The following is a 27,525-nucleotide window of genomic DNA, read 5'->3' as shown; positions in this document are numbered from 1 at the left end:
CCCCCCGCCGTTATAGGAGGCGCCGCCCCCCCCTAGGTCTTCCAAGAGTTAAACACCCCCCCCCCATACCCCTCTGCCACCGCCGCCGCATTCCCGCAGCGCAGATCTCCTCCAGGCTCCGGACCGTCTCCTCCTGATGTACAGTGCTAATGAAATAATACCATCACAAAATGGCTGCCCCCTAATAGCAGACAGATTTTAAGGATGCTAGAGGAGGCCGCCGCCTCCTCTAGCATCCCTACAAAAACTGTCTGCTATTAGGGGGCAGCCATATTCTGAGGGGCAGTTTTCAATAGCACTGTACGTCAGGAGGAGACGGTCCGGAGCCTGAAGGACTGGAGATCTGCGCTGCGAGAATGTGGCGGCGGTGGCACGAGGAGGGGTAAGGGGGGTGATTAACTGTCCGAGGGCGGGCGGATGGGAGGGCGAGGGGGAAGGGGCCACGCTGTCTGCCCACATGTCCCGGCCAGCCTTACACATCGTAACATAGCCCCGCAGCGGAGACCGGCGCCCACAGGTACTCAGCGCCTCCCCGCCATGGTAGGGGGCTGCGGGGCTATAGTTACGCCCCTGGCTGCCACGCTGGACCCTCACCCACTGGCAGAAGCTGCACAGTGTCCCCCACCCTCCTCTTTAGTCCCCCGTATGCCCACACACCCCTATCACTACCCAGCCTCCTGTTTTCCTGTGTTGTGACCTCCGCCAGTGGGGAGCCGCTGACTCAAAAACACCCTACTATACTATTGCATACACACACACAGCTAAACAACACGCACACACACACACACACCCCCACAAATGTCACTGTACCCTCCACACTATCAATGTACATCTTACTCTGTAATTAAACAAAACAATACACACCCCCTTCCACATCATATGCTCTCTATGTAACACATTTCACCTATAACTGAAGTTACAATACAGGCATCATCTTACATACAATTCTAACCATCTTTCTCATATACAAACGTTCACAAATTAAGGGGGCGCAGCCCCTTACGCCGGTGTGGAGAGCGCCCGTAGGGCACGATGAATCACCTAGTATATATATATATATATATATATATATGTGTGTACACAGATGCAGGGGTCCGGCACAATCCTCCAATTAAACAACCACTCGGGTGCCTCCAAAAATGGATAGGTAGCCGAAAGAATACTGAGTGGCACTCCAGAGATTTTGACCAAAAAACAATTTAATCCAAACGAACACCAACGTTTCAATGCCTACTTGGGCATTTTCATCAAGGCTTAAACAGTAACAATAATTGTCCTACCTTATAAACACTACAGAACTCCGCAGTGCCGCGAAACGGGACCACGCACCCGGGCGGCGGCGCAGGAGGAATGACGTCATTCCGCAGACGCTTCTCCTAGCGTCGGCGGCGTCCGTCACCTAGCAACCCTGTGATAGTGGGGAAGATACAAAAATCACACGTAAGAAACAATAACAATTAAAACCACAGACAATACATGAAAAAACGGCTGAAAGAAAACATTATGCAGGATCAAATAATGAAAGAAGCTACCTGCATAAATAAGGAAAAAAGTCACAACATAATGCAGAATCCCTAACGGAGGTGGGACTACTGGTTGTCACACACCATTGAAGTGGGCATATAAATCCATGATAACAAATAGGCATAAAAAAGGGGAGAAAACGTAACACATGTTACATGTTGATCATCACTATGTTAATGGTTATATCAAACACAGAGAACCCACTCCTGGAATTTAAAGAGATAGTACACTAATTCCTGAGTGGTCATTTAGCCCTTTTGGGACTACTGTGCCCAATCTCAGAATCCATCTTGATTCACATTTGAGTAAACTCAAACCCCTATTGCCTCCCCTTAAAGATCCCGGCACATGATCAATCATGCGATATCTCAATTGGGACATAGTGTGAGCAGCCGTGACCCAGTGGCGGGCAACTGGTTGCTCACTGTGGCCAGACAAAAGGGCTTTCTTGATAGCTGACCTGTGGGCTGCCATACGTTCCTTAAAGGACCGTTCGGTTTTACCGATATATGACAGCCCACAGGGACAGACTATCTGGTACACCACATACTGAGTATTGCACGTGAGTGTATGGTTGATGTACATATTTTTTCCGGTATGAGGGTGAGGAAAAGTATTTCCCACCATTAGGAAACGACAAGTGGTACATGTGCACCGAATGTTACCCTTTTTAGAATTTCTGATGCTTGGGCCTATCAGAATCTCAGTTTTGACCAGAGAATCTTTGAGATTTTTGGGTCTTTTATAGCATGCCAAAAGATTAGTATTATTGAGGCCAAGATCTAGGTCAGATTTGACCATTGGCCAAAGTTTTTTTGAAGTGGAATTAACTAGCATACTACTGGTATTATAGGTAGTGACCCATGGCATACGGTTCTCCAGAGATTTGGTGGTATTCTTGGGTGCTAGTAAATCTTTTCTCTCCAGTGCATCAACTCTATTTCTAGCTGCCTCAAGGACTGGGGAAGGGTATCCTCTAACTTCAAATTTTTGGATCATAAGATCCATCTGTTGGTCTGCTTTGGTGGGATCAGAGTTAATGCGCTTTGTGCGCAATAACTGGGAATATGGGAGTCCTTGGATTGCTGATCTGGGGTGGCAACTAGAGTAGTGGAGTAAATTATTGCGATCAGTAGATTTGGAGAACAGGCTAGTGGATAACCGTCCATCCACACACCTGATCTCCACATCCAAGAATGTTATGCAATCCTTACTGTGGGTAAAAGTAAATTTGACCGGAGTAGTAGTTAGATTATGTTGTTCAATATGCCTGGTAAGATCTTCTGCTGGGCCCCGCCAAAAGATCAAAAGATCATCAATATAGCGGGTGTAAAAAAATATACGTCCCGCTATATGTAGATCACTGAAAAAAATCTCCTCCTCCATCCGGAACATAAATATGTTCGCATATGAGGGGGCCACCGCCGCCCCCATAGCACACCCGGTAAGTTGGAGGTAAAAACCCCCATTATAGAGGAAAAAATTTTTGGTAAGTATCAAACCAAGAAGTTGGAGCACCAGATCAACATCGGGCCCATTGTATGCCGGGTGGCCTGTGATGTAGTCCCTCACCGCGGCCATCCCCAAATCGTGGGGAATGACCGTGTAGAGACTACACACATCCACGGTAAACATACAAATATCCAAATCCATTTTACTAAAAGACTGTAATTTACATAATAGTGAGGTGGTATCCAACAAGTATCTGGGATGAGCCCGGATACACGGCTGCAGTACACTATCTATCAATATTTTTTCATGTATTGTCTGTGGTTTTAATTGTTATTGTTTCTTACGTGTGATTTTTGTATCTTCCCCACTATCACAGGGTTGCTAGGTGACGGACGCCGCCGACGCTAGGAGAAGCGTCTGCGGAATGACGTCATTCCTCCTGCGCCGCCGCCCGGGTGCGTGGTCCCGTTTCGCGGCACTGCGGAGTTCTGTAGTGTTTATAAGGTAGGACAATTATTGTTACTGTTTAAGCCTTGATGAAAATGCCCAAGTAGGCATTGAAACGTTGGTGTTCGTTTGGATTAAATTGTTTTTTGGTCAAAATCTCTGGAGTGCCACTCAGTATTCTTTCGGCTATATATGTGTGTATAAATATGTCAGTACCCAGTCTTGCGTTATTACTGTTTGTTCCCTACATTACAGTGAAAGGGGCAGGCATATAATAATATAGCGATGCCCATTATCCCAAGCAGCATGTAGTATTGCCAGGGTGCCATGACCTCAGAGAGGAAGCAGAAGGTATGGGGAGCAGGTCAGCCATTGCTGTGGGCAAATTGTGGTTTCACCTTTCACAGTGAGGCAGAGAATCCGGATTACATGCACCGGATTACAGGGGAAGTAGTACTAGGCATGCCACCCTTATATACATTAGTTACATGCACCGGATTACAGGGGAAGTAGTACTAGGCATGCCACCCTTATATACATTAGTTACATGCACCGGATTACAGGGGAAGTAGTACTAGGCATGCCACCCTTATATACATTAGTTACATGCACCGGATTACAGGGGAAGTAGTACTAGGCATGCCACCCTTATATACATTAGTTACATGCACCGGATTACAGGGGAAGTAGTACTAGGCATGCCACCCTTATACATTAGTTACATGCACCGGATTACAGGGGAAGTAGTACTAGGCATGCCAACCCTTATATACATTAGTTACATGCACCGGATTACAGGGGAAGTAGTACTAGGCATGCCACCCTTATATACATTAGTTACATGCACCGGATTACAGGGGAAGTAGTACTAGGCATGCCGCCCTTATATACATTAGTTACATGCACCATGGCTGTAAGGGGTGAGGGGTGCTGCACTGTGAGCACAATGTGTCAGCAGCATGATGTATGCCAGGTAGAAGGGCTGCTGCTGTGCCCAGTTGGCACACGCTCTGTGTGAATTGGGACTGACATGGGGGCTTCATCAGCTCTGTAACCAGCAGGAAGACGCCTGTTGCTATGGGAACGAGTCCAGCGCGAGTACCACACGCACTTACCACCGGGGTAACAGCCAGTCACAGTGACGTCCATCAACTCAATAGCTGTTCTCTGATTGGTGGAGACTGCAGAAGGGCGTGGCAAGTGTGCCTGACAGCATGGCAATGAGGCGGGACGTGATTTGTCAGAGCAGCTGTCAGTCTGAGCTTGGGGGCGGGCACTTTTCTCCGCGCTGTCGAACTTTAAATGGGTTCTTAACTTATTGAAAGTTCCTGGAAGTAAGGAAGGGAACCGCTGTACGTCACTGAGTACCCGTGCGGGGGTGTATGTATATATATATATATATATATATATATATATATATATATATATATATATATATATATATATCTATCTATCACACCATGACCCCAGTTACTGACAGGATATATCACCATGACCCCAGTTACTGACAGGATATATCACCATGACCCCAGTTACTGACAGGATATATCACCATGACCCCAGTTACTGACAGGATATATCACCATTACCCAGTTACTGACAGGATATATAACCATTACCCCAGCTACTGACAGGATATATCACCATTACCCCAGTCACTGACAGGATATATCACCATTACCCCAGTTACTGACAGGTTATATCACCATTACCCCAGTCACTGACAGGATATATCACCATTACCCCAGTTACTGACAGGATATATCACCATGACCCCAGTTACTGACAGGATATAACACTATTACCCCAGTTACTGACAGGATATATCACCATGACCCCAGCTACTGACAGGATATATCACCATTACCCCAGTCACTGACAGGATATATCACCATTACCCCAGTTACTGACAGGTTATATCACCATTACCCCAGTCACTGACAGGATATATCACCATTACCCCAGTTACTGACAGGATATATCACCATGACCCCAGTTACTGACAGGATATAACACTATTACCCCAGTTACTGACAGGATATATCACCATGACCCCAGCTACTGACAGGATATATCACCATTACCCCAGTTACTGACAGGATGTATCACCATTACCCCAGCTACTGACAGGATATAACACTATTACCCCAGTTACTGACAGGATGTATCACCATTACCCCAGCTACTGACAGGATATAACACTATTACCCCAGTTACTGACAGGCAGGGGCGGATTGGCCCACCGGGAAACCGGGCTACTTCCCGGTGGGCCGGCCCATTTCATCCATATAGGGGCCGCTCGCCCCCCCTGGCTGGGCCGCGGACCGCCGACTGCCATCTCCGTGCATAGCGGCCGCGGCCACAGCCACTTCTCCCATAACAAAGATGGCCGCGGCCAGCTTCGTCCCCTGCAGCATTCATAATAGCCGCGGGAGGGCTGGTGCGCATGCGCGGTCGCACGCAGCACCTCCCGCGGCGGTTGAGTCTATTTTATATTGGGCTAAAGGACCTTGTCCCTCCAGGCACTATGATTTAGCCCACTCAATACAAATAGGCTATATCCTAGTGGGCTAAAGGACAGGTCCTTCTATTCACACTGATTTAGCCTACTCAACAAAACTAGGCTATTTCTTAGTGGGATAAAGGACCTGGTCCCTCTATCCACTTTGATTTAGCCTATTCAATAAAATGAGGCTATTTCCCAGTGGTCTAAAAGACTCACTTCAAGAACCAGGTCCTTCAGCCCACTTGATTATAGCCCATTTTATATAAGTAGGCTAAATCCAAGTGGGCAAAGGGACCTGATATTTTACGAGCATCTGGTGGAAAGGACCAGGTCCTTTAGGCCACTTGATTATAGCCCATTTTATATAAGTAAGCTAAATCCACGTGGGCAAAAGGACCTGATATTTTATGAGCATCTGGTGTAAAGGACCAGGTCCTTTAGGCCACTTGATTATAGCCCATTTTATATAAGTAGGCTAAATCCAAGTGGGCAAAGGGACCTGATATTTTACGGGCATCTGGTGGAAAGGACCAGGTCCTTTAGGCCACTTGATTATAGCCCATTTTATATAAGTAGGCTAAATCCAAGTGGGCAAAGGGACCTGATATTTTACGGGCATCTGGTGGAAAGGACCAGGTCCTTTAGGCCACTTGATTATAGCCCATTTGATATAAGTAAGCTAAATCCACGTGGGCAAAAGGACCTGATATTTTATGAGCATCTGGTGTAAAGGACCAGGTCCTTTAGGCCACTTGATTATAGCCCATTTTATATAAGTAGGCTAAATCCAAGTGGGCAGAGGGACCTGATATTTTACGAGCATCTGGTGTAAAGGACCAGGTCCTTTAGGCCACTTGATTATAGCCCATTTTATATAAGTAGGCTAAATCCAAGTGGGCAAAGGGACCTGATATTTTACGAGCATCTGGTGGAAAGGACCAGGTCCTTTAGGCCACTTGATTATAGCCCATTTGATATAAGTAAGCTAAATCCACGTGGGCAAAAGGACCTGATATTTTATGAGCATCTGGTGTAAAGGACCAGGTCCTTTAGGCCACTTGATTATAGCCCATTTTATATAAGTAGGCTAAATCCAAGTGGGCAGAGGGACCTGATATTTTACGAGCATCTGGTGGAAAGGACCAGGTCCTTTAGGCCACTTGATTATAGCCCATTTTATATAAGTAAGCTAAATCCAAGTGGGCAAAGGGACCTGATATTTTACGGGCATCTGGTGGGAAGGACCAGGTCCTTTAGGCCACTTGATTATAGCCCATTTTATATAAGTAAGCTAAATCCAAGTGGGCAAAGGGACCTGATATTTTACGGGCATCTGGTGGGAAGGACCAGGTCCTTTAGGCCACTTGATTATAGCCCATTTTATATAAGTAGGCTAAATCCAAGTGGGCAAAGGGACCTGATATTTTACGAGCATCTGGTGGAAAGGACCAGGTCCTTTAGGCCACTTGATTATAGCCCATTTTATATAAGTAAGCTAAATCCAAGTGGGCAAAGGGACCTGATATTTTACGGGCATCTGGTGGGAAGGACCAGGTCCTTTAGGCCACTTGATTATAGCCCATTTTATATAAGTAGGCTAAATCCAAGTGGGCAAAGGGACCTGATATTTTACGAGCATCTGGTGGAAAGGACCAGGTCCTTTAGGCCACTTGATTATAGCCCATTTTATATAAGTAAGCTAAATCCAAGTGGGCAAAGGGACCTGATATTTTACGAGCATCTGGTGGAAAGGACCAGGTCCTTTAGGCCACTTGATTATAGCCCATTTTATATAAGTAGGCTAAATCCAAGTGGGCAAAAGGACCTGATATTTTATGAGCATCTGGTTTAAATGACCAGGGCCTTCAGCCCATTTGATTATAGCCCATTTTATATAAGTAGACTGAATCCAAGTGGGCAAAGGGACCTAATATTTTATGAGCATCTGGTGTAAAGGACCAGGTCCTTCAGCCCACTTGATTATAGCCCATTTTATATAAGCAGGCTAAATCCAAGTGGGCAAAAGGACATCACATTTTACAAGACACTTGCGTAAAGAACCAGGTCCTTTAGACCACAAGTTTGTAGCCCATTTAGACATAGCTAGGCTAAATCCTAGTGGGCAAAGGGAGGGTATGTTGTGTGTCCAGGCACGCCATAAATGTCTGACACCCCCACGCACAAACCGTGTTTTCTTTTCTAATGTGAATACATCAAACTTGCAGAAGAGAAGTGCGGGGTGAAGCTATCAGCCACACTCCTCTAGGTGGAGAGCTTATGGGCATAGTTAGATCTCTTGGGCCAGTGGTGTCAGGGGGTGGGAGGAAGGTTAGTTACAGCCAGGTGCCACTGCCAGCAGTGAACCGGTTATGTGACTAGCTTGGTTAGCGCAGATGAGAAGCGTATCAGCTGTACTCATGGGGAACCAGTGGGACACTGAATAGCGGGCAATTGGGATGCACTGACTGAAGCGCCACAGGGAATTGAACAAGCTGTGGGTGCTACTGAAACAGGTGAGGTTGCATACAAGTGGTGGGGGCAAGGGATGGAACATGAAGAGAGGGAGTGAAATAAAGACAGGATAGTACAAAAAACAGGAGGAGAGGATACGGAAAGGAAAACTGGCAGAAAGGACTCATATATTGGCACATTTAGGTAGAAGGGGCACAGACAAAGGCTCTGAGAAGCAGAAGAGGAACAGATAGTCATAACATAACCTATGTGATTTGGGCCCGATTTCACTTGAATCTTGCGAATCAGGCCAAGAAATCATGTGAAATCGGCCCAAATTGCACGTGAATGACATCTGATCCGATGCGTGGTCCCGTGCGTTCAGATCAGAGCTGGACAGCATACGTGGTGCACATAAGATAAATGTTACGTGCAGCCATCAGCGGCACATCGAGGGTGCCTCTCAGCACCCGCGATGTATCACATCCAATGTAGGGGGAGGGGGGCACTAAGAGCCAGGCGGATGAATGAAATAAAAAAAACCTCTGCCTGCAGCTTCCAGGGATTTATTACATCCAGTGCCATATAGTATGTGAGCTCTCCCGAGGAGCTGCCAGGGTAATCAGGTCAGACTTGGATTTTAGAGGCACAAGGAGGCAGAATGGGGGACGGATACAAAAGGAACTATGGGACACAAATTGTGTAACAGATTGGTTTAGGTGGCACAATAAATTACTTAAAAGTTGTAAATGGGTCACTTCACAGATATATATATTTCTAAATAAGAATGGTATAAATCCAAGTGTGTATCAGTTGTGGGATGGCACCTTCAGGGATGGTGCAAGGCACCAGAGTGGCCCAGGAGGGGGTGATGCAGCCGCCGCCACGTCGCTCCACAGGGGGGTGTTATGCAATCGCGTAGGGGTGTGTGTCTTGCAGCTGCCGCATTGCTCCATGGGAGGGAAGGGGCTGGCGATGCATCGCTCCACGGGGGAAAGGGGCTGGCAGGTGATGCAGCGAGGGCAGCTGTGTTAATCCATGGGGGTAGCAGGGGGCGGGGGAGTTGCACTGTTTACCTTGATCCAGAGGGGGTCCAGTGCCCAAGTGCCACACTCCAGTTGGCAGTGCCCCAGACAAATGCCTAAAGTTGCCTAGTGGTGGCGCCTAGCTTGGGCACTTTGTGGGGTTACGTGATCTTTTCAACCCTCCTTTAACTGTTATTTCAAATGATGTATAAAAACGAAGTCCATACAATAATTTTTATTAGTCTTTTTTTTTTTTACAAAAAGTAGAATGCAATGAAGATTTTCAGTGCACAATTGATGGTTAAAGATGGAGTAAGTGGTTTTTCAGGGAGAGAGGCTGCACCAGGTAGAGAGGGGGAAGAGAGAGCCTGTCAGAGAGGGAGAGAGCGGCGAGCAGGGGGCGAGCAAAAGAGGATGGACAGAAGGGGCGAGAGGGTGACGGAGTGTTGGAGAGAGAGAGCATAGGCTAGAGCAAAAGGAAGTGTTAGAGAGCGAGAAAGATCAAGAAGATGGGGGGAGAGGGGTGGTGATTTGAAGAGGGCGATGGGATGTGGTAATGAGGGACAAGGTGAAATGGATTGAGGTGACAATATGTCACCATCTGCCTGGCTCCGCTGCTCCCCATCTCCCTAACCGCTCCTGCATGTCCCCCTGCCCGCCATTGCCAGCTCATGTCAGGGTCAGAAGAGCTCGTCCCCGGGGACCCTAATTTTCTTTTTAAAATGAGTTGCCAGGCCACAATTTAGGGTCAAATACATGCTATAGCAGGTAGGATGTGCAGGTTTTGAGGGACATGCCTTTGATTGTGAGAGTAGGAAGGGGTGGTGGGAAGGAGGCAGAGACGGATTTAGGCTAAATGGGGCCCTAGGCAAGAAACCGGTTTGGGGGATTAACCAAACAATCCATAGCTCTATATTTCCATTCCTGATTCATGCTCCCCTCGTTAGTTTATTATTATTAATGACCCTTAAACAATATGCCACACACAAAGTAATGCCCCTTACACATTATGCCAAACACCGTAACGCCCCTTACACAACCAGTGATCGTGCTAGGTGCAAAAATGCGTGGGTCCCAGATACCCCTCACTTTATAAAGTTGGGGCCCCACTCCACTGTTTACAGGTTCCATTACATAGTCTGCTTTTGATCTACCCCCTCTACAGTCACTACAATGCCTCTTTAGGTGGGGCAGAAGCAAGACCTGCCTTCGCCTCCCCTCCCCCCCCCCCCCCCAATCTCTTTACTCTTTTCACCTTTCCTTTTTCTATCTCTAATGTCTGGCAGTGACCACATTTGAAATGTCTGCTAAGAGGGGAGCAGGAGCGTTGCTATAGGGCAGAAGTATCAACCAATGATAGGTGCATATCTGCATTTAATGCTGGTTAACTGGGGGGATTACGGTTTTTTATATGTATTAACAGAACACCTAACATGCTCTAGGGACATTGTGCTGAGGAACGCTCGGCGGGGCTTTCCTCTGTAATCCCCCCCAGCAATTACCGGCCGGGCCGATGTATTAACAGCCGCCTCTTCAGCTTAGGGCTAGCGTTGTCTTTTCCCCACTGTGGGGACAGCACTAGCCCTACTGCTGGCTCTGGGCTGTGCTAGAGATCTTGCGATAATAACAAGATCTTGTGCAGGTTTTTTCTTTTACAATGCACATGCGCAGTGCTGCCGGGCCGCCAATAAGGAGAGCCGAGGAGACAGGAAATAACATCTCTCTTTATCGGCAGCCCCCTGTATCATACATCAGGGTGATAAGAGTGCCCACTTCTCTTCGTTATGCAGAAGTGAGACCGGTTATTTTAAACTTTTATAGCCCCCATTAATAATTCTGCCCCTATGTAGTGGAACATTTGTGGGTATTATCCCCCCCACATGACCAGCCCCGAGCTCGGAGTGGTCCTGATTCCCAAGATATGGAGGACAAGGTGAGGGTGGTCCCCCATATTTTGTGGATCAGCACCAGGCTCTTGAGCTGGCCCTGGTTTCCAAAATACAGGGGACAAAATGAATATGGGTCCCCCGTATTTTCGGGACCAGCACCAGGCTCCACTAGCAGGGGGTGTAATGCCGTAGCCAGGGGACACTCTTGATGGGGTCAGATGGCCAAAACATTACCCACCCTAACTAATCAACCCAGGCCCCCTCTCCAGGGCACCCCAGGCCTGGGCTGAAGTCCGAGGCTATCCCCTGCACCCCTGAGCGGTGGGTGCAGGGTCAATAGTTTGTTTAAACCGTAAAAATAGGAATTTAATACCTACCGGTAATTCCTTTTCACAAAGTCCTTATGGGATACTGGGCATCGTCTTAAGACCTTGGGTATTAGAGGGTATCCGCAAAGTCTTAAGACGATTCCCAGTATCCCACAAGCCTGCCTCACATGCTGGTACTTGGGAAAACCACAGGTACCAGCATGTGGGGCATTAATGGCCCGCCGGTACCCATTGGCGTAACTAGATACATGTGGGCCCCATAGCAAAAGTTTGTAAGGGCCCCTATTTATCATCTAATGCTGAAAAATGTATACAGCACATGATACTGCCCATAGCAGCTGCACCCCCTGCACCAATGGTAGTTACGCCCTTGCCAGTACCTATAGTCCCCCTGTAAAAGGAAATATAAAAAAAAAAAACACAGGTTTTTAAATAATTTAATAAAAACACAAAAGGAGTTTTTTTTCATATTTTATTAAACTGCATCTGGTCTTCACTCTGCTCCTCCTCCGCCGTCAGACTGGCTGCCCCGTCTTCAACTGGCTAATATAGCCAGCTCCAGGGGGTGGGGCAATGACAAGCCATGATTGTCTGGCTGCGGCCACTTTGAATCTTTATTTCTGCCGGGCCGCTGGATGAGGGGGACCAAGACCGCCGCTGAGACAAGGCCACCACAAGGGTCAGTTTATTTAGGGTGAGGGTGGGGAGGGGTTCGGAAGTGCCACGAGTGGGGGAGGGTCCAGGTGCTGCGAGTGGGGGCGGGATCCGGGTGCTGCATCTGGGCATCTAAGGGTGAGGAGGGAGCTGGGCATCTTGGAAGAGGTGCACAGGGCATCTTAGAGGTAGAGGGGTGCTTCTAGCGGTTAGCGCTAGCGGGCAGGGGATCCCTGTTGCGTATGAGAAGTCAGCACGGGGTCCCTGAGGCAGATGGGAACTAGTAGTTCCCATCCGCCGCAGGAACCCCGCTGCTGATCTCACATAAGCTGCAGGGACCCCCTGCCTGCTGGTGGGTGGCATGCAGCGGGGTCTGGCAGCACAGGGTCGGGTAGCGCTGGAGGGCAGGGGGTCCCTGCAGCATATGTGAAGTCAGCGGCGGGGTCCCTGCAGCAGATGGGAACTAGTAGTTCCAATCCTCTGCAGGGACACCGCCAATAATCTCACATACACCGCAGGGACCCCCTGCCCACCAGCACTACCCGGCCTAACCCTGCGCTGCCAGAGACCGCTGCATGCCACCCACCAGCCGTCTGAAACATGCTGCAGAGTCCAGACAGGAAATTTCAACTGGTCAGAGCTTCCTGCTGCAGGCAGACAGCGAGAGCCGGGCGGCCAGGTACCTGAGGCATTATAGGGACGAGGTGGCTGTGTGACCGGCCGGGCTGACACCTTCAGCGATCAGTTTAAATTTACAGGCAGGGCTGTTATTCATTGGGGTTCCGCGGGGCTGCGCATCCATATCGCTGTGTGGGTTACACACACAGGGATATTCAGCCACTTTCTGAGCGGTTTAGTAAAGTTCAAAAAGTGTCTGAATATCGCTACGTGTGTAGGGCCCATTAGTTCAGTTGGCAGAGGCAGCAGTGCCCCACTCACAGCCAGCAGTAGGAGAGGAATAAGAGGGAGAGGCAGCAGTGCCCCACTCACAGCCAGCAGTAGGAGAGGAATAAGAGGGAGAGGCAGCAGTGTTTTGTGAGTATCAGAGAGGGAGGAAAGCGAAAAAGCGGGAAGGAGAAAAAGGAGAAAGACTAGAGGCAGAGAGAGAAATAAAGAGGAGATGAGAGATATTGCTGACAGAAAGAGAGGAGAGAGAGGCAGTAGGGGAGCAACAAGCGAGAGCACGGAAGAGAAGGGGGAAAAAAAGAGATAAAAGGGGTTGAGGAGTCAGCAAAAAAAGAGGGGAGGGTTGACACAGAGGCAGGTGAGAGAGAGGGGATAGAGGCAGTGTTGGGGAGGAGGAGAAGGAGGGAGAGGCAAGAAGGGTGGTGAGGAAGAGCAGGTGTTTGTGTTTCGTGGGGCGACCCCGACCCCCCCCCCCCCCCGTACAAGCAGTAGTGTAGCAGATCTCCTCACCTGCAGTCTCCTCTGCCCAGGCACCGGTCTCATGTGCCATCATCCTCACTGGTAGTGCAGGGTCTCTTGTGCAGCCACTGAAGGGAGGGGGCAGGTAATTAATGGGGGGTTGGGTGGTCGGTTGGCAGAGCAGCCATGCCCGATCGGCAATATTAATATAAAAAACGCCTGGAGAATAAAAAGGGTGCAGGGGATTGCCTGCGAGTGCCATGGGGACCCCCAAGTGGCCGTGACCCATAGCAGTGCCATCCCCCTGTACCCTCTGAAGTTACGCCACTGCTCAAAAGCGTTATGTGATGGGACCCAAAAACTGTGGAGTATGACCCCAACTTAACAAAGAGTGGTCCCGGGGACACACACTTTATTTTTCACTGAGTGTGATTACTGTGACTAGGAGAGAGGGGGGCGACACTGCTGCCGAGTGGGAGACCGGAGGTGGGGTATAGTTAGGAGAATGGGAGGACACTGCAACTGGGTGTGAAGCCAGTGGGAAGGGGAATGAAACACTGTGGTCGGTTGTGAGAGGGTGCAGTCTCTCAGGGGGTCAGAAGAAAGAGTGAGTGGAGTGATGTCAAAGAGGGTGTTGGGGAAACACAGCAAAAAAGAAAGGAGCAAGAAAGGGCAAGGGGTGCGAGAAAGAGGGACAGGGCTTCTTGGAAAAAGAGGTGCGAGGGGTAGGGTGTCAGAGAAAGGGAGAAGAGTAAAAGAGGGATGGAGTTACAAGCAGGAGTAAGAACGTCAGGGAGGGAGAGAGAGTTGGGAGCAAGAGTGATTGTGTCAGGGAGAGAATGGGGGAAAAAAGGTGCCTGGGAAAGAAAACGAGAGTGTCAAAGAGAGAAAGGGGTTACAGATGAAGTAAGAGATGGTGTCAAGTAGAGAACGAAAGAGACAGTGCCAGGGAGAGAGAGGAAGCGTGGTGAAAGATGGGGAGGAGAGAGAAAGACTGTGGCAGAGTGAGGGTTGAGAAAGAGGGGGCAGAGAGCAGAGGAGAGAGAGAAAAAAAGTCAGCAGTAGGGAAGAGGGAAAAAGGAAAGACGGGTGGGCGGGGAGAAAAATAAGGGTGAAGAAGGCAAGAGGGGGCAAGACAAAATGGGGAGAGAAGGCAGGTCCCATTCTCACCAGCATTGGTGGGTGGGGTTCCCTTTCACCAACGCTTTCCCCTGGGCTCTCCTGCTTTGCGGCTGGGCAGAACACTGTGCACAGCTGGCCCCTGGCTCTCCTGCTGTGCAATAGAACAGCGCATCCCGGGGACCCACCAATTTTGTAAAAGTGAGTCCCAGCACTCTTTGTGGGTGTGAAGGCTGCTGGCACCGGGTGTGAAATGGAAGGAGGAAGGCTGCTGGTGCTGGGTGTGAAATATGGGGAGGACGCTGTGTGTGCAGGCTGCTAGCACCAGGTGGGAGATGCATGGAGGGGGCGGGCAGGGTGCAGGCGCCGGGTGTTGGATGGAGGAGGAGCTGTTGGGTGTCCAGGGAGAGTGAGAAGCGGATGGGGGTGTGCCGCCGGGTGAGAACGGGAGTGCCACACAGGGCAAGAACCAGGCGGTTTGGGGAGAAGCTTGCCACCGGATGAGGACCATGGGGTGAGAAACAGGAAGCAAGAAGTGGTGGGGGGTGCCCACCGGTTGAGAAGCTGGGGGGGTGCCAGCCAGACAGGTGAGAAGTGGGGGTTGGTGGGAAGCAGGGAGTGCAAGGGGGGTAGTGTTCCCTCTAGAAATTAGGGCGGGCAGGGCACCGCAGCGCAAGGGGGGCAGACCGGGCTCGTTGAAGTCACAATTGTGGGCGGTCCCGGGCAGCGACATCGCGAAAAGGGGCGTGCCCGGGCCGCGACGTCGCGAAAAGGGGCCGGCCCGGCCGGCGCCGTCACTAAAGGAGGCGGGGCTGGCACCACCGAAGTTACCGTGCTGCCGGGGAAGCACTGGGAATCGCTGTCTAAGGCGGCGCTGCGCTTCCCCGTGCACACAGCCAGGGCAGGCACCACGCTGTTTTAGCGGGGCGCTGCTAGCAGGGCAGGGCGCATTTTGCCCTGTAAAAATCGGGCAGGGCGCAGCGCCCCGCTAAAACAGCCTAGCGGGAACACTAGGGGTAGGTAAGCAGGCAGGGGGTTTGAGATGCCCGCCGGGCGGGAGCGGGTGAAGCACAGGAGGGTGGTGGGGTGACCGCCAGACAGGTGAAAAGCGGGGGGGGATGTGGGTGGTGAGAAGCAGGAGGTGCCACAGGGTAAGAACAGGGGGCGTCACCGTGCAGGTGAGAGGCAAGAGGGATGCCTGGGTAAGTACGGTAGAAGCAGAGGGGGGATGCCACTGGAGGGGAGATAAGCAGGGGGTTTGGGGTGCCTGGGTAAGAAGGGAGGGGTTGCCGTCATATGGGTGAGAATCGCGGGGGGTAGCCGCGGGCTAGGAGATGCTGTATGGCGAGAAGAGGGGAGTTGGTATGCCAGGTAAGAAGAGGGGAGGGGGTGCCCGTCGGGTCGGAAGAAGGGGGTGCCATAGGATAAGAATGGGGGGGCGTGGGGGGTGCTGCCCGGGGAGAAGCTGGTGGGGTGCCAACCGGGCAGGAGAGAGGAAAGGGGGGGGGGGAGCCCCTGGCTGAGAAGCAGGGAGGATGACAGGGTAAGGGGGGTGTCGCAGGGGGTGAGAAGCGCGTGGAGGGGGGTTAAAGCGTAGAGGTAGTCCCGCCAGGGGTGTTTTGATAAGTGCAGGGGGTGGCGGGGTGAGAAGGGCGGGGTGCCATCCGGGAGCGTTGAGAAGCGCGGGGGGTACCGTTGGGCAAGAAGCAGGAAGGGGCCAAGCCAGGTAAGAAAGGGGGGGGGGGGGGGGGGGGTGCCCGTCGGGCGGGAAGAAGGGGGTTCCACAGGGTAAAAAGGGGGTATGCTGCTGGGTTAAAAGCTGGTGGGGTGCTGCCAGCCGGAAAGTATGGAGGGGGGGGGGGGGGGGGGGGGAAGTGCCCACCGGGCGGGTTAGAAGCAAGGAGGAGGGAGCACCTGGGTAAGTAAGGTAGAAGCAGTGAGGGGATGCCACTGGATGGGCGAGAAGCAGGGGGTTTGGGGTGCCTGGGTAAGTAGGGGGAGTGTGCTGCCAGGCAAGCGCGGGGGGTGTTGCCGGATGGGTGAGAAGCGTGTGGGTGCCCGCTGGGCAGGAGGTGCCATCAGGCGAGAAGCGGGGAGGGGGCACGCCAGGTAAAGTGGGGGGTGGTGTGAGGGGGGCGTCGGGCGGGAAGAAGGGGTCGCCACAGGGCAAGAAGGGGGATGTGTACTGCCAGGTGAGGTGCTGGTGGGGATGCTGTCAGATGGAAAAGAAGCAGAGGATTTGTGGGGTGCCTGGGTAAGTAAAGGGGGGGGGTGCCGCCACATGGGCGAGAAGCTGGTGGGGTGCCAACCAGACAGGAGGGAGGTTAGGGGGGGGGGGCAAACCCTGGTCCAGTAAGAAGCAGGGAGGATGACCAGGTAAGTGGGGGGGGGGCGCAGGGGGTGAGAAGCGCATGGGAGTAGCCCCATCAGGGTGTTTTGAGAAGTGTGGGGGCATTTTGAGCAGTGGGTGTAGTATGCGCAAGGGGGGCAGTATGGGGGTATTTTGTGCAGGAGAGCAGTATGTGCAAGGGGGACAGTGCGTGCAAGGGGGACAGTGTGGGGTATCATGCGCAGAGGGGACAGTGTGGGGTATCATGCGCAGAGGGGACAGTGTGGGGTATCATGCGCAGAGGGGACAGTGTGGGGTATCATGCGCAGAGGGGACAGTGTGGGGTATCATGCGCAGAGGGGACAGTGTGGGGTATTATGCGCAGAGGGGACAGTGTGGGGGCAGTATGCGCAGAGGGGACAGTGTGGGGGCAGTATGCGCAGAGGGGACAGTGTGGGGGCAGTATGCGCAGAGGGGACAGTGTGGGGTATTATGCGCAGAGGGGACAGTGTGGGGTATTATGCGCAGAGGGGACAGTGTGGGGTATTATGCGCAGAGGGGACAGTGTGGGGTATTATGCGCAGGGGGGACAGTGTGGGGTATTATGCGCAGAGGGGACAGTGTGGGGTATTATGCGCAGAGGGGACAGTGTGGGGTATTATGCGCAGAGGGGACAGTGTGGGGTATTATGCGCAGGGGAGACAGTGTGGGGTCAGTATGCGCAGAGGGGACAGTGTGGGGGCAGTATGCGCAGAGGGGACAGTGTGGGGTATTATGCGCATGGGGGACAGTGTGGGGTATTATGCGCAGGGAGACAGTGTGGGGTATTATGCGCAGGGGGACAGTGTGGGGGCAGTATGTGCAGAGGGGACAGTGTGGGGGCAGTATGCGCAGAGGGGACAGTGTGGGGGCAGTATGCGCAGAGTGGACAGTGTGGGGGCAGTATGCGCAGAGGGGACAGTGTGGGGGCAGTATGCGCAGAGGGGACAGTGTGGGGGCAGTATGCGCAGAGGGGACAGTGTGGGGGCAGTATGCGCAGAGGGGACAGTGTGGGGGCAGTATGCGCAGAGGGGACAGTGTGGGGGCAGTATGCGCAGAGGGGACAGTGTGGGGTCAGTATGCGCAGGGGGGACAGTGTGGGGACAGTGGTGGTAAGAACGGGGGTCGTGGGGGATGCCCACCGGGCGGGTGAGAGTGGAGGGGGTGCCGCTGGGTGTATGTGTACCTGATACTTGGGATGTCTCACACCCAGTCTGCAGCACATGCTGCTCAGAGCTCCTGCCTGCAGTAGGAAAGGAAGGAGGAAATGGAGCTCAGTGTACTGACTCCGCCCACTGATGACTACGGGTCACGTGGGTGTGACGTCATCACAGGTCCTTTAGCCCACTATAATTTAGCATCTACCCTCCCGCGGCCCCACTGACGGTGATTGTGCGGCTGGTTAGGTGATCCCCAGCAGGCAGCGCAAGTTCTTTTGCGCGCTGGGGATCAAAAACACGGTGGGCGGCGCTGGCAAAGTGGCAGCAGAATTAAGGACTGAGCAGTCTGTCTGCAGCGCCGCCCACCCTTCTGCTATCCTCGAGTCCTCCCTATAGCAGCAGCCTGGCAGCCACAGCCCACAGCTGATGCCCTGGAAGAGCCAGCAAGGCATGGGCAGAGCCTGGAGCAGCTCTACAGCCAGCCAGGTATGTAATGTGTCATGGGAATGGGCATGATATGTGTGCTGTAATGGGTATCATGGTGTGTGGGGTATATGTATAATGAGCATTACAGTGTGCAGCATATGTATAATGGGGCATCACGGTGTGGCATATGTATAATGGCATCAGGGTGTGCGGCATATGTATAATGGGCATCACGGTGTGAGGCATATGTATAATGGGCATCACGGTGTGAGGCATATGTATAATGGGCATCACGGTGTGAGGCATATGTATAATGGGCATCACGGTGTGAGGCATATGTATAATGGGCATCACGGTGTGAGGCATATGTATAATGGGCATCACGGTGTGAGGCATATGTATAATGGGCATCACGGTGTGAGGCATATGTATAATGGGCATCACGGTGTGCGGCATATGTATAATGGCATCACGGTGTGCGGTATATGTATAATGGCATCACGGTGTGCGGCATATGTATAATGGTATCACGGTGTGCGGTATATGTATAATGGCATCATGGTGTGCGGCATATGTATAATGGCATCATGGTGTGCGGCATATGTATAATGGCATCAGGGTGTGCGGCATATGTATAATGGCATCAGGGTGTGCGGCATATGTATAATGGGCATCACGGTTTGCGGCATATGTATAATGGCATCAGGGTGTGCGGCATATGTATAATGGGCATCACGGTTTGCGGCATATGTATAATGGGCATCACGGTGTGAGGCATATGTATAATGGGCATCACGGTGTGAGGCATATGTATAATGGGCATCACGGTGTGAGGCATATGTATAATGGGCATCACGGTGTGTGGCATATGTATAATGGCATCACGGTGTGCGGTATATGTATAATGGCATCACGGTGTGTGGCATATGTATAATGGTATCACGGTGTGCGGTATATGTATAATGGCATCATGGTGTGCGGCATATGTATAATGGCATCATGGTGTGTGGCATATGTATAATGGCATCAGGGTGTGCGGCATATGTATAATGGCATCAGGGTGTGCGGCATATGTATAATGGGCATCACGGTGTGCGGCATATGTATAATGGCATCAGGGTGTGCGGCATATGTATAATGGGCATCACGGTTTGCGGCATATGTATAATGGGCATCACGGTGTGAGGCATATGTATAATGGGCATCACGGTGTGAGGCGTATGTATAATGGGCATCACGGTGTGAGGCGTATGTATAATGGGCATCACGGTGTGAGGCATATGTATAATGGGCATCACGGTGTGAGGCATATGTATAATGGGCATCACGGTGTGCGGTATATGTATAATGGTATCACGGTGTGCGGCATATGTATAATGGCATCATGGTGTGCGGCATATGTATAATGGCATCATGGTGTGCGGCATATGTATAATGGCATCAGGGTGTGCGGCATATGTATAATGGGCATCACGGTTTGCGGCATATGTATAATGGCATCAGGGTGTGCGGCATATGTATAATGGGCATCACGGTGTGAGGCATATGTATAATGGGCATCACGGTGTGAGGCATATGTATAATGGGCATCACGGTGTGAGGCATATGTATAATGGGCATCACGGTGTGTGGCATATGTATAATGGGCATCACGGTGTGCGGCATATGTATAATGAAATCATGGTGTGCGGCATATGTATAATGGCATCATGGTGTGTGGCATATGTATAATGGGCATCACGGTGTGTGGTATATGTATAATGTCATCATGGTGTGCGGCATATGTATAATGGCATCATGGTGTGTGGCATATGTATAATGGGCATCACGGTGTGTGGTATATGTATAATGGGGCATCACGGTGTGTGGTATATGTATAATGGGGCATCACGGTGTGTGGCATATGTATAATGGGCATCACGGTGTGAGGCATATGTATAATGGGCATCACGGTGTGAGGCATATGTATAATGGGCATCACGGTGTGAGGCATATGTATAATGGGCATCACGGTGTGAGGCATATGTATAATGGGCATCACGGTGTGAGGCATATGTATAATGGGCATCACGTATGTGTGGCATATGTATAATGAGCATCACGGTGTGCGGCACAAGTATAATGGGCATCACGGTGTGTGGCATATGTATAATGGGCATTACTGTCTCCTCCACCACATCTCTATCTCCCCAGCCCCACAGGCTGTAGAATAAACGCTATACGCATGCGCCTATTCTGCAGCCTGAGGGGCTTGGGACATAGCCAGCAGCTCAGAGAGCCACTAGCCATGCCCTCACAGCGGCAAAAATTGGGCGTGGCCTTGCTGGAATAGGCCACACCCCCATATTGATAGGCCACGCCCCTAAAAAAATCTGGCGCTCCTCCGGCGCGCAACAACAGCCCCTCCCCCTTGGGCTGCTTCAAGATTTTTCCCGGGCTGGTTTTAATTCCCAATCCGCCCCTGCTGACAGGATATCACACCATTACCCCAGCCACTGACAGGATACATCACCATTACCCCAGTCACTGACAGGATATATCACCATTACCCCAGCTACTGACAGGATATATCACCATGACCCCAGTTACTGACAGGATATCACACCATTACCCCAGCCACTGACAGGATATATCACCATTACCCCAGTCACTGACAGGATATATCACCATGACCCCAGTCACTGACAGGATATATCACCATGACCCCAGTTACTGACAGGTTATATCACCATTACCCAGTTACGGACAGGATATATCACCATGACCCCAGTTACTGACAGGATATAACACTATTACCCCAGTTACTGACAGGATATATCACCATGACCCCAGCTACTGACAGGATATATCACCATTACCCCAGTTACTGACAGGATGTATCACCATTACCCCAGCTACTGACAGGATATAACACTATTACCCCAGTTACTGACAGGATGTATCACCATTACCCCAGCTACTGACAGGATATAACACTATTACCCCAGTTACTGACAGGATATCACACCATTACCCCAGCCACTGACAGGATACATCACCATTACCCCAGTCACTGACAGGATATATCACCATTACCCCAGCTACTGACAGGATATATCACCATGACCCCAGTTACTGACAGGATATCACACCATTACCCCAGCCACTGACAGGATATATCACCATTACCCCAGTCACTGACAGGATATATCACCATGACCCCAGTCACTGACAGGATATATCACCATGACCCCAGTTACTGACAGGTTATATCACCATTACCCAGTTACGGACAGGATATATCACCATTACCCCAGTTACTGACAGGATATATCACCATTACCCCAGTTACTGACAGGATGTATCACCATGACCCCAGTTACTGACAGGATATATCACCATTACCCCAGTTACTGACAGGATATATCACCATGACCCCAGTTACTGACAGGATATCACACCATTACCCCAGCCACTGACAGGATATATCACCATTACCCCAGTCACTGACAGGATATATCACCATGACCCCAGTCACTGACAGGATATATCACCATGACCCCAGTTACTGACAGGTTATATCACCATTACCCAGTTACGGACAGGATATATCACCATTACCCCAGTTACTGACAGGATATATCACCATTACCCCAGTTACTGACAGGATGTATCACCATGACCCCAGTTACTGACAGGATATATCACCATTACCCCAGTTACTGACAGGATATATCACCATGACCCCAGTTACTTGCAGGATATATCATCATTACCCCAGTTACTGACAGGATATAACACCATTACCCCAGTCACTGACAGGATATATCACCATTACCCCAGTTACTGACAGGATATATCACCATTACCCCAGTTACTGACAGGTTATATCACCATTACCCAGTTACTGACAGGATATAACACTATTACCCCAGTTACTGACAGGATATATCACCATGACCCCAGTTACTGACAGGTTATATCACCATGACCCCAGTTACTGACAGGATATAACACTATTACCCCAGTTACTGACAGGATATATCACCATGACCCCAGCTACTGACAGGATATATCACCATTACCCCAGTTACTGACAGGATGTATCACCATTACCCCAGCTACTGACAGGATATAACACTATTACCCCAGTTACTGACAGGATGTATCACCATTACCCCAGCTACTGACAGGATATAACACTATTACCCCAGTTACTGACAGGATATCACACCATTACCCCAGCCACTGACAGGATACATCACCATTACCCCAGTCACTGACAGGATATATCACCATTACCCCAGCTACTGACAGGATATATCACCATGACCCCAGTTACTGACAGGATATCACACCATTACCCCAGCCACTGACAGGATATATCACCATTACCCCAGTCACTGACAGGATATATCACCATGACCCCAGTCACTGACAGGATATATCACCATGACCCCAGTTACTGACAGGTTATATCACCATTACCCAGTTACGGACAGGATATATCACCATTACCCCAGTTACTGACAGGATATATCACCATTACCCCAGTTACTGACAGGATGTATCACCATGACCCCAGTTACTGACAGGATATATCACCATTACCCCAGTTACTGACAGGATATATCACCATAACCCCAGTTACTTGCAGGATATATCATCATTACCCCAGTTACTGACAGGATATAACACCATTACCCCAGTCACTGACAGGATATATCACCATTACCCCAGTTACTGACAGGATATATCACCATTACCCCAGTTACTGACAGGTTATATCACCATTACCCAGTTACTGACAGGATATAACACTATTACCCCAGTTACTGACAGGATATATCACCATGACCCCAGTTACTGACAGGATATAACACCATTACCCCAGTTACTGACAGGATATATCACCATTACCCCAGTTACTGACAGGATATATCACCATGACCCCAGTTACTGACAGGATATATCACCATGACCCCAGTCACTGACAGGATATATCACCATTACCCCAGTTACGGACAGGATATATCACCATAACCCCAGTTACTGACAGGATATATCACCATTACCCCAGTTACTGACAGGATATATCACCATGACCCCAGTTACTTGCAGGATATATCATCATTACCCCAGTTACTGACAGGATATATCACCATTACCCCAGCCACTGACAGGATATATCACCATTACCCCAGTCACTGACAGGATATATCACCATTACCCCAGTTACTGACAGGATATATCACCATGACCCCAGTCACTGACAGGATATATCACCATTGCCCCAGTCACTGACAGGTTATATCACCATGACCCCAGTTACTGACAGGATATATCACCATGACCCCAGTTACTGACAGGATATATCACCATGACCCCAGTTACTGACAGGATATATCACCATGACCCCAGTTACTGACAGGATATATCACCATTACCCCAGTCACTGACAGGATATATCACCATGACCCCAGTTACTGACAGGATATATCACTATTATCCCAGTTATTGACAGGATGTATCACCATTACCCCAGCCACTGACAGGATATATCACCATTACCCCAGTCACTGACAGGATATATCACTATTATCTCAGTTATTGACAGGATGTATAACCATTACCCCAGCCACTGACAGGATATATCACCATTACCCCAGTCACTGACAGGATATATCACCATTACCACAGTTACTGACAGGATGTATCACCATTACCCCAGTTACTGACAGGATATATCACCATTACCCCAGCCACTGACAGGATATATCACCATGACCCCAGTTATTGACAGGATATATCACCATTACCCCAGTTACTGACAGGATATATCACCATTACCCCAGTTACTGACAGGATATATCACCATGACCCCAGTTACTGACAGGATATATCACCATTACCCCAGTTACTGACAGGATATATCACCATTGCCCCAGTCACTGACAGGTTATATCACCATTACCCCAGTCACTGACAGGATATATCACCATTACCCCAGCTACTGACAGGATATATCACCATGACCCCAGTTACTGACAGGATATCACACCATTACCCCAGCCACTGACAGGATATATCACCATTACCCCAGTCACTGACAGGATATATCACCATGACCCCAGTCACTGACAGGATATATCACCATGACCCCAGTTACTGACAGGTTATATCACCATTACCCAGTTACGGACAGGATATATCACCATTACCCCAGTTACTGACAGGATATATCACCATTACCCCAGTTACTGACAGGATGTATCACCATGACCCCAGTTACTGACAGGATATATCACCATTACCCCAGTTACTGACAGGATATATCACCATGACCCCAGTTACTTGCAGGATATATCATCATTACCCCAGTTACTGACAGGATATAACACCATTACCCCAGTCACTGACAGGATATATCACCATTACCCCAGTTACTGACAGGATATATCACCATTACCCCAGTTACTGACAGGTTATATCACCATTACCCAGTTACTGACAGGATATAACACTATTACCCCAGTTACTGACAGGATATATCACCATGACCCCAGTTACTGACAGGATATAACACCATTACCCCAGTTACTGACAGGATATATCACCATTACCCCAGTTACTGACAGGATATATCACCATGACCCCAGTTACTGACAGGATATATCACCATGACCCCAGTCACTGACAGGATATATCACCATTACCCCAGTCACTGACAGGATATATCACCATTACCCCAGCCACTGACAGGATGGGGGAAATTTACTAAAGGAAATTTGTAAAAAATAGGTGTATTTCTATCCAGAAATACACTTATTTTTGACATTTACTATCCCAAAAATACGTCTATTCGTATTGATAGCACATCAATACGACTACAAATTGCCGTATTTTCGGGATAGTAAATGCCAAAAATAAGTGTATTTCTGGATACAAATACACCTATTTTTTAAAAAAATTTCCTTTAGTAAATTTCCCCCGATATATCACCATTACCCCAGTTACTGACAGGATATATCACCATTACCCCAGTTACTGACAGGATATATCAACATTACCCCAGTTACTGACAGGATATATCACCATTACCCCAGTTACTGACAGGATATATCACCATTACCCCAGTTACTGACAGGATATATCACCATTACCCCAGTCACTGACAGGATATATCACCATTGCCCCAGTCACTGACAGGTTATATCACCATGACCCCAGTTACTGACAGGATATATCACCATGACCCCAGTTACTGACAGGATATATCACCATGGCCCCAGTTACTGACAGGATATATCACCATGACCCCAGTTACTGACAGGATATATCACCATTACCCCAGTCACTGACAGGATATATCACCATGACCCCAGTCACTGACAGGATGGGGGAAATTTACTAAAGGAAAATTGTAAAAAATAGGTGTATTTCTATCCAGAAATACACTTATTTTTGACATTTACTATCCCAAAAATACGGCTATTCGTATTGATAGCACATCAATACGACTACAAATTGCCGTATTTTCGGGATAGTAAATGCCAAAAATAAGTGTATTTCTGGATACAAATACACCTATTTTTTTTTTAAATTTCCTTTAGTAAATTTCCCCCGATATATCACCATTACCCCAGTTACTGACAGGATATATCACCATTACCCCAGTTACTGACAGGATATATCAACATTACCCCAGTTACTGACAGGATATATCACCATTACCCCAGTTACTGACAGGATATATCACCATTACCCCAGTTACTGACAGGATATATCACCATTACCCCAGTCACTGACAGGATATATCACCATTGCCCCAGTCACTGACAGGTTATATCACCATGACCCCAGTTACTGACAGGATATATCACCATGACCCCAGTTACTGACAGGATATATCACCATGGCCCCAGTTACTGACAGGATATATCACCATGACCCCAGTCACTGACAGGATATATCACCATTACCCCAGTCACTGACAGGATATATCACCATGACCCCAGTTACTGACAGGATATATCACTATTATCCCAGTTATTGACAGGATGTATCACCATTACCCCAGCCACTGACAGGATATATCACCATTACCCCAGTCACTGACAGGATATATCACTATTATCCCAGTTATTGACAGGATGTATAACCATTACCCCAGCCACTGACAGGATATATCACCATTACCCCAGTCACTGACAGGATATATCACCATTACCACAGTTACTGACAGGATGTATCACCATTACCCCAGTTACTGACAGGATATATCACCATTACCCCAGCCACTGACAGGATATATCACCATTACCCCAGTTACTGACAGGATATATCACCATTACCCCAGTTACTGACAGGATATATCACCATTACCCCAGTTACTGACAGGATATATCACCATGACCCCAGTTACTGACAGGATATATCACCATTACCCCAGTTACTGACAGGATATATCACCATTACCCCAGTTACTGACAGGATATATCACCATGACCCCAGTCACTGACAGGATATATCACCATTACCCCAGTTACGGACAGGATATATCACCATAACCCCAGTTACTGACAGGATATATCACCATTACCCCAGTTACTGACAGGATATATCACCATGACCCCAGTTACTTGCAGGATATATCATCATTACCCCAGTTACTGACAGGATATATCACCATTACCCCAGCCACTGACAGGATATATCACCATTACCCCAGTCACTGACAGGATATATCACCATTACCCCAGTTACTGACAGGATATATCACCATGACCCCAGTCACTGACAGGATATATCACCATTGCCCCAGTCACTGA

General features: G+C 49.4%; 2 protein-coding genes across 32 annotated transcripts in view; one reads left to right on the top strand and one right to left on the bottom strand.

The window, feature by feature from the left end:
* CREB3L4 (cAMP responsive element binding protein 3 like 4) overlaps positions 1 to 4,758 on the bottom strand; it is a 32,000-nt gene extending 27,242 nt beyond the window's left edge. For 4 of the 6 annotated variants that reach the window (XM_083166128.1, XM_083166127.1, XM_083166132.1 and 1 more), the window contains exon 1: positions 1,281 to 1,411. The gene's annotated coding sequence lies outside the window, so the exon portion shown is untranslated. Of the gene's footprint in view, positions 1 to 1,280; positions 1,412 to 4,538 lie in introns of those variants that run through there. The other 2 variants (XM_083166129.1, XM_083166130.1) reach the window with 2 other exon arrangements.
* Positions 4,679 to 27,525, top strand: part of LOC146049607 (immunoglobulin superfamily member 11-like) — a 571,199-nt gene continuing 548,352 nt past the window's right edge. For 5 of the 26 annotated variants that reach the window (XR_014466155.1, XM_083166146.1, XM_083166143.1 and 2 more), the window contains exon 1: positions 18,311 to 18,775. The gene's annotated coding sequence lies outside the window, so the exon portion shown is untranslated. Of the gene's footprint in view, positions 4,776 to 18,309; positions 18,776 to 27,525 lie in introns of those variants that run through there. The other 21 variants (XM_083166142.1, XM_083166137.1, XM_083166138.1 and 18 more) reach the window with 9 other exon arrangements.

This window comes from Crinia signifera, chromosome 12, assembly GCF_055691185.1.
Source record: "Crinia signifera chromosome 12, ASM5569118v1, whole genome shotgun sequence".
Classification (NCBI taxonomy): Eukaryota; Metazoa; Chordata; class Amphibia; order Anura; family Myobatrachidae; genus Crinia; species Crinia signifera.
The sequence above is the reverse complement of the archived record's forward strand: the minus strand, read 5'-3'. Positions and strand labels throughout refer to the sequence as shown.